Raw genomic sequence first — 5,967 nt, forward strand, 5'->3', positions numbered from 1 at the left:
AGAAAAAAAACAAAAGAAACCAACACAGTATATAACATCGATTATGAACCAAAAACCACTTGTTTCCCGTTTTGTTTGAATATCCACACCCTAACCCAAGCCAAGTTACAACCCGAAAGACCTTAAAAGCGTGTGTGTTGCGTGTAAGTGATATGAAAAGAAAGACTATTCAAACTTGCGAGTTGATATTGCATACTCTGAATTATGAGTGAAAACACTTAACCTCTAGAGAATTGGTGAGAATGTGATATAAGCTGACAGGTGAAATGGTGCTTGGAAGTGGAAGTGCGATTGAAAACTAACAAGGAAAAAACAGGACTTATGGAAGGAAGAGGGAAGACGTTAGCAAATGATCTCAGCAGTGTTAGGAAACAAGAATCATGGGGAGTGACACGCAGTGTTATCTTCAACCTTACTTGAGGACAATCAATGAGCTAAGTTTGTGGTTGTGATCAATCACCATTTGCATTAAGTTTTTGTTACTGATCCGACAAGAAACCGAGGATTTTGAAACACTGTGCAAGCATTTTTGATACTTTTCGAGTCAATTTTACTTCCGGTATAATATTTAAGCATTTCCATTCATTGTTATATTTTAATTATATTTTCGTGATTTTATGCGTGGGATAGCTGTGTTTTTGTCCGACAGGTCCAGGTAAAAGAACCAGGGAACTCAAAACGAGATAATGCGAGATTCCGACAAGCAAAGGAGTGGAAAAACCCGGTACAGGAGGTCTTACACGGCCACCTGTGTCACCTGACACGAGCCGTGTCAGGTAAAATAGGGCGTGACAAGGAAGACAGCGGCCTGACACGGCCACCCGTGTCAGCTGACACGGCCACCCATGTCAGCTGACACTGGCTGTGTCAGGCATTATCCCCAATCGTGTCAACATACCATGGCGTGTCACCGATAACAGTAGGCTGACACAACCACCCGTGTCAGCCCAAACCCAAAATTTCCCTTTTTCTCGGGCGTTTGTTCATCGGGCTTTTCAGAGAGATTTTTGGACATGTCCACCTGCTGCTTGGAATTTTCATTATAAAAGAGGACCTTCTGCCTAAGGAAAAATTATCTTGGAAGAAGGCAAAACACAGTATTATGAAGCAATCAAGTATTACAGAGAGCAAGGCGTTTGGAGAGCTAAAGGTTTTCATGAGCGAGAGCGATTGAAGATCAAAGTTATCCAATTACTTGTAATGTGTAATTTTTATCTTGCATTTGTTTTAAACAATATGAGTAGATAAAGCCCCAAAGCTAGGGGGTGTCCCTGATTTAGAATTGTAACGAATTTGAGTTTACATTTGCATTTATAATATCATTTTTACGGTAACCGTTTGATGTGTTTATTGCTTTCTCTTTCGGACCAATCAAGATTGATTTGTGGTTATCAATTAGGTTGGACCGCCATTGATAAGGTTTTCATAAGGTTACTCTACAATACATATCACCTAGGACTAGGGATACCCTATATGAACCAGAGTATTCTTGATATTATAAAACTTAACTTCGCCTTAATTTCCTATGGACATAGAAATTAGGGTAGATTGATTAAAGGTTTTCTCACCAAGGACTTGGGAGAAAATACCCTTGAGAACTGGTAGTAATTGATATTTGTTGATGCAATAGTGACTCAGAGCTGTTACATGGATAAATCATACACCTTCCCTGACATTGTTCCTTTTTCCCTGTAAACCTTTATTTTCATTCTTATTTGCCTTTACCTTTATTCTAATTTTTTAACATCTAAAAACCAAATTAATATTTGTTGTTTAATTAAATGATAATTTAAACTCGATATTGACGTGCAGCCCTTGAGATCGACATTCGGGGAATTTCCTCATTATTACTATAAAAGTCAAAATAGTACACTTGTTATTTTTCCTATCAACCGGTGTCGAAGAGTCGTTGACTTTCTGGATGAGAAAAGGACAAGGTGATCTCTTTCTGGTTGATAGTCATGAGATACAAATGAATGAATTCACACGTCATCTTCGGCATATATACAACTGATAACATGAAATTATATCACATTTTAGGACTTAATTCAATTAAATTGTATTATTATTTGCTTCAATTTATTTCATTTTACTCGATATTACTCGGTATTTCCTTTCTATTTATCTCAGGTAGTCTATTTGAAGCAAAAGTAAAAAAAGGAAGAAAAGGAGGTGCAAAAAGAAGTTTTTGGAAACAAATAGCAAAAGCCAAGCCCAGCCCAAAAAGCACAGGCGCTGTGCCTGTGACGAGCGTCACAGAGGCTGTGACGAGCGTCACGCTATATACACTTGTGTGACGAGTGTCACACATGGTGTGACGGACGTCACACCATTCCCCTACATTTTTGGCATAAGGAACGCACAGACCACGTTGCACGCTTGACCCTTTTTCAAAGTGATGGCTATATTTAAGGAAACGTTCGGAAAGCAGTTGCAAGAGGTAGCATATAAATAGTAGCTTTTTGGAAAGCTCTCGGGTCCACTCTCCTTCGCCGTTTTCGCTTTTTTGCATTTTCTCTTTTTCCAGCAGCTTAAGCATACTTTTACAGTACTACTTTTACAATTTTTATATTGTTTCTTTTGCAATTCTATTTTCTTTTCTAGCATTTAATTAATTTTTCGCACAGTAGTTTCTACACCGGAAACTATTGTGTACCTTTTACCGGATCTAACCTTACGTTAGAATCTAGTTTTTTTATTCCTTCGCTTTTATTTTTCTGCCTGATTGAAGAACTCAAGAACAAATCCAACCGGTCTGTGGTGGAGTGTTCAAGACTACTATTTAATTATTCAGGTTCTTTATTTATTTGTTGAATTTATATATGCTTGTTTTTATTATTAATTTATACTGCTTGCCTGCGATGAATCTGTTTATGCATGCTGATTATTTGGATCTGTTGAGTATGTCTGGCTAATTCATTTAGGTATCGGTATGTAAAGTAAGCGGAATGAAGAAATCAAAACTAAGTTAGTTTAATTAAGTTTAAAGTTAAAATCACTCTTTTTACGGTCTCAATTTACAGGTTTAATAACAAAGTTTTTGTACGAAAGTAAAAGACATAAAAAAGTTAGAATCAATAGAGCTAGAGTTTGAGGTTTTGACTGGACAGTGTAAATTGGACATTAATTCTAGATCAGGGCGAGAGCAATTTTTAGAGTTAATTAAATTCTAACCTTTTTCAAAAAGTATTTTTAAAGATTGAATGTGAGGACGAGAGTTAAGCATTTGAATTTAATTATATAACCTAAGTCAACAGAGCGAGAGTTTGAGATAAGGGTGTTTAAACGATTAGTGTTTTCTTAAAAAGAGTTTCTACGGATTCTATTGTTTTCAAAAAGTGGTTTTTGACTTAACTATAAGTGACAGCTACGTTAATATAAAATCATAGTTTATTCAACAAAGCGAGAGTTTGAGATAAAACTTGTAATCAATAGAGTCAACTGAAAAGATTCATTTTAAAACCAAGAAACCAACAAAGAATTGATTCCTTAATTACGACGAACTGCATACCGATATCCGCTTATTAGATATTAATTTTAGATCTTATTTTAGTTTTAGCTTTTTCCCCCAAACAATCAAAGTATTACCTGCCTTAGCTTTACGAAGTAACCTTAGATAACGGTATATCGATTCATAAGTCCCTGTGGGATCGATATCTTTTAAAACTACGCAATAGAACTGTGCACTTGCAGTTTGTACCCCAAATTCGACTCATAAAGTCACGATCAAGTTTTTGGCGCCGTTGCCGGGGACTTTTATTTAGTCGATATCGTAACTCTTCTGTTACGCTGTAGAGACTAAGGCTTTTCTTTTTCTTTTCTTTCTTTCGTTGATTTGTATGCCACGCACTCGCTCACAAGGCGAGTCATTCTACTTACGAATCAACGATATCGAACTATATCTCTGAGTCTTACAACGAATTCGGGAATATCGTGCTGCAAACAACCTACCTCCTGTAGAACTTCCCGATTTCAAAAATATTTTCCCTTCGATACCCGAGATGGCAGAACCAGCTCGTGCTCTTCGAGATTACGCCGCTCCATCGCAAGATGAACCGCATTCAAGTATTGCTCCACCCGCAATCGAAGCAAACAACTTTGAACTCAAACCTTCACTGTTGCAGGCAGTGCAACAGAACCAATTCTCTGGAAATCCTACCGAGGATCCTAACCTTCATTTATCCGTATTTGTCCAATACGCTGATACTGTTAAAGCTAACGGTGTCACTTCAGAGGCAATTCGACTTCGTCTTTTTCCTTTCTCACTAAGAGATAGAGCTAGAAGATGGCTTCAATCTCTTCCTTCCAACTCAGTCACCACATGGAACGAGTTGAAGAAAGTTTTTCTTGCTCGATATTTTCCGCCAAGCAAAACAGCTATGTTAAGAGCCCAAATAAATGGATTTAAACAGAAAGACAACGAATCTCTTTTCGAAGCATGGGAAAGATACAAAGACATGATGAGACTTTGTCCACACCATGGTTTAGAGGACTGGTTAGTAATTCATACATTCTATAATGGTCTCCTGTACAACACGAGGTTAACAATAGATGCCGCCGCAGGTGGTGCACTAATGAACAAACCTTATGCTGATGCCTACCAACTTATCGAAAGCATGGCTCAAAACCACTATCAGTGGGGAAGCGAACGAACAATGGTGGAAAAACCTCAAACGAAAACTGGCATGTACGAGATAAGTAACCTTGATCATGTTAATGCAAAAGTGGATGCTCTGGTCCAGAAAATTGAAAGTTTAAATGTATCACCTCCAGCCACCGTGGTTGCCATAACTCAGAATTGCGAAGTCTGTGGAATCCAAGGTCACACTCCTGCAGATTGTCAACTCCTAACAGGAATCCAAGCGGAGCAAGTAAACTATGCTTAGGGAAGCCCCTACTCGCACACCTATAACTCAAATTGGAAGAATCATCCCAATTTTTCATATAAGAGTAATAATGCTTTATACGCACCTGGACAATCTCCAAATCAAGCCCCAGCTATACCCCCGGGATATCAGAAGTCGATTCCATCTACACCTAACAATAACGCCCCTAGGAAATCTAACTTGGAAATCATGATGGAAAACTTTATAGCTTCTCAACAGCAAACCAATAAAGATTTCTTAAACCAGAATGTACACACTGGCGAACAAATAAAACAACTAGCAAGTAAAGTAGATGCCCTGGCTACTCATAACAAAATGCTGGAAAAGCAAATTTCACAAGTAGCTCAACAACAAGCGCCTACCGCTGCCCCAACTGGTACATTTCCTGGCCAACCCCAACCTAACCCAAGAAGCCACGCTCATGCAATTATACTGAGAAGTGGAACGGAAGTGGAAGGACCGTCTGACCCAAGGATAGAAAACCAAAACTCTAAAAAGTCAACTGAGGAAGAAAGTGAACCTAAGGAAAAGGAAGAGAGTAATAAGGAAACCGTAGAAAAGAAGGAACCTTATGTACCTCCACCACCTTATAAACCACCTATCCCTTACCCTCAAAGGCTTATTAAAACCAAAGATGCGGGCCAATTTAAAAAATTTGTCGACCTACTAAAACAATTAAACGTCACAATTCCGTTTACAGAAGCTATTACGCAGATGCTCTCATATGCCAAGTTTTTAAAAGAAATTCTTTCTAATAAAAGGAAACTTGAAGATAGCGAAACCGTTACACTCACCGCTGAATGTAGCGCTATAATCCAGAATATGCCTCCTAAACTTAAAGACCCAGGTAGTTTCTCTATACCCTGTCACATAGGAAAATTTGTCATTGACAAAGCCTTATGCGATTTAGGAGCCGGTATTAGTGTTATGCCTTTATCCATATGCAAGAGACTTGAAATGGGAGAATTAAGACCAACTAAAATGTTTGTGCAACTAGCAGATCGTTCCGTAAAATATCCTGTAGGAATTCTTGAAAACGTTCTAGTGCGCATAGGTCAATTCTACATTCTAACTGATTTTA

The 5,967-nt window shown here is 38.1% G+C and overlaps 1 non-coding gene across 1 annotated transcript; it reads right to left on the bottom strand.

The window, feature by feature from the left end:
- Nucleotides 1-4,379: 4,379 nt before the first annotated feature.
- Nucleotides 4,380-4,486, bottom strand: LOC127116242 (small nucleolar RNA R71). The gene has a single exon (XR_007801208.1). It is a non-coding gene; the product is annotated as a small nucleolar RNA R71 (small nucleolar RNA).
- Nucleotides 4,487-5,967: the final 1,481 nt, after the last annotated feature.

The sequence above is a fragment of the Lathyrus oleraceus genome, chromosome 1 (assembly GCF_024323335.1).
Source record: "Lathyrus oleraceus cultivar Zhongwan6 chromosome 1, CAAS_Psat_ZW6_1.0, whole genome shotgun sequence".
Taxonomy (NCBI): domain Eukaryota; kingdom Viridiplantae; phylum Streptophyta; class Magnoliopsida; order Fabales; family Fabaceae; genus Lathyrus; species Lathyrus oleraceus.